Source organism: Helianthus annuus, chromosome 5, assembly GCF_002127325.2.
Source record: "Helianthus annuus cultivar XRQ/B chromosome 5, HanXRQr2.0-SUNRISE, whole genome shotgun sequence".
NCBI lineage: Eukaryota > Viridiplantae > Streptophyta > Magnoliopsida > Asterales > Asteraceae > Helianthus > Helianthus annuus.
The window spans coordinates 14,678,203-14,680,237 of NC_035437.2; the positions used below are offsets into that span (position 1 = coordinate 14,678,203).

At 42.3% G+C, this 2,035-nt stretch overlaps 1 non-coding gene across 1 annotated transcript; it reads left to right on the forward strand.

The window, feature by feature from the left end:
* Positions 1-244: 244 nt before the first annotated feature.
* LOC118492626 lies at positions 245-351 on the forward strand. The gene has a single exon (XR_004894631.1). It is a non-coding gene; the product is annotated as a small nucleolar RNA R71 (small nucleolar RNA).
* Positions 352-2,035: the final 1,684 nt, after the last annotated feature.

The window sequence follows — 2,035 nt, forward strand, 5'->3', positions numbered from 1 at the left end:
AGAAAGGGCCTCGATTTGGGCTTGTAAAGAAGTGCTTTCATCAACCTTATGGGCGCCCGGGGCAATAGATTTATTACCTCGGGGAGTGTGCCACTGAAAATTGGTTTGAGCAATTTCCTCGATTTGATTGTATATTTCATGTGGGCGGCGATTACCTAAAAGTCCCCCGGAGCTAGAGTCAAGTGTTTGTCTCGTGTGTGGCAACAACCCATTATAGAAAGTGGACACTTGTTGCCATACCGCAAGATCGTGATGTGGACACTTGCGCAATAGCTCCTTGAACCTTTCCCAAGTTTCATATAGGGATTCCCCATCCTCTTGTGAATATGTATTAATTTCAGTCATTAATTTAGCCGTTTTAGCAGGAGGGAAATACTTATATAGAAATTTTTGGGCTAATTCATCCCAGGTGTTTACCGAACCAACTGGGAGGGCGTTGAGCCAAGCTTTTGCTCGGTCTTTTAATGAAAATGGAAACATTCGGAGGCGGATGGCGTCATTGGATGCTCCATTGATCCGAAAGGTATCACATATTTCTAAGAAATTAGTAATATGTAGATGGGGATCCTCGTCCGCACGCCCATGAAAGGTTGCGGAGTTTTGAAGCATTTGTATCAAATGTGGCCGAAGTTCGAAGTTGTTGGCTTCGACATTCGGTACATTGATAGCGGCGCCGAGATTACCTACGGTGGGTCGTAGGTAATCCATGAGGGTACGTTGGTTCGCCATTGGAAGTGGGTCCCCCGGAACCTTCTCTTGGTTTTTAGCTTTAAGTCTTTTTCTGAGAAAGCGTTCGGGTTCTTCTAGAGGTTCTTTTATGTTTTTATTGGAACTGGAGCTCATACACTATGTAGAGGGTGGCGTATGGTTCCAAATCCTGCAATAAAAACAGAAAAGAATGTTGGTCAGAAAGTTCACCACGGCCCCGTGCTCACTGAACACGGCCCGTGGTCGGAGATACAACGATTGTTTCCCGAACCATGTTACTGGAAAGTTGGACACGGCCCCGTGTTGCACCGACACGGCCCGGTGCTCAACCCTCTGTAACTCAGAAAATAAAAACTGCCAGTGATACTGCTGGGCACGGCCCGTGTCCGACCAGGCACGGCCCGTGCTGAGTTCTGCAGAAGCTGAAAAATTAAAAAAATCCAAAAAAATAAAAATAAAAATAAAAAGAAAATAGAAAAAATGATTAGGCCGTTGATTCCTAACTTTCTTAAAATCCTTGTGTCCCCGGCAACGACGCCAAAAACTTGATGCGTGTCAGTGTGTATATGTTTTAGGTATGTATTTTAAGCCCTTTTTATAGTTTTTAGCCAAGTTTTAAATTTATAAAACACGATATTTACTAACACTAAACACACATATGGGCAAGTGCACCCATCGTGGACGTAGTATAGTGTTGGTAAGATACCGAGGTCGTCCAAGGACACAAGAGCTTTTAGTACCGATTTATCCTCAACGTCTAATCAAATCAAAATGTTAGAAAAAGATTTTTAAACTAAGAAAATAAAACTAACTAAAATGCTGAAAAATAAAATAAAATAAAAAACAGACAGACAAGATGAATCACTTGGATCCGACTCGTGTGTAGTGTAACCTTTGATTATTTTCGCACTTTTGCACTTGTTTAAGAGATTATCTTAGTTATTGTAGTAGGCCCCTCTTTTGAAGGTGACGTTACCCTCAACCCAGTAGTTTGAGTCAGAAGGATACAATCCTAAAAGGTCAGATTATTGAAAGATAATTAATTAAGTTATTAATGCATAATGTGGTAGGCCCCTCTTTTGAAGGCGACGTTACCCTCGGCTAAGTAGTCTGAGTCAGCAGGGATACAGTCCTAAGTAGTCGGATTAAAGTTTTAATAGTAGTTTAACTTATGAGGGGATCAAAGAGTTTGGACCCCCGCCATCCAATACCTTTGGGTATTGAAGGAGGTCCTACTAAATTTGACCCAGGTCCTTTGCAGGATCTATACACTGAACAATGGCAAGACTCTTACCAAACCGTTCCCTTAACCCCTGACCAGGTAGCC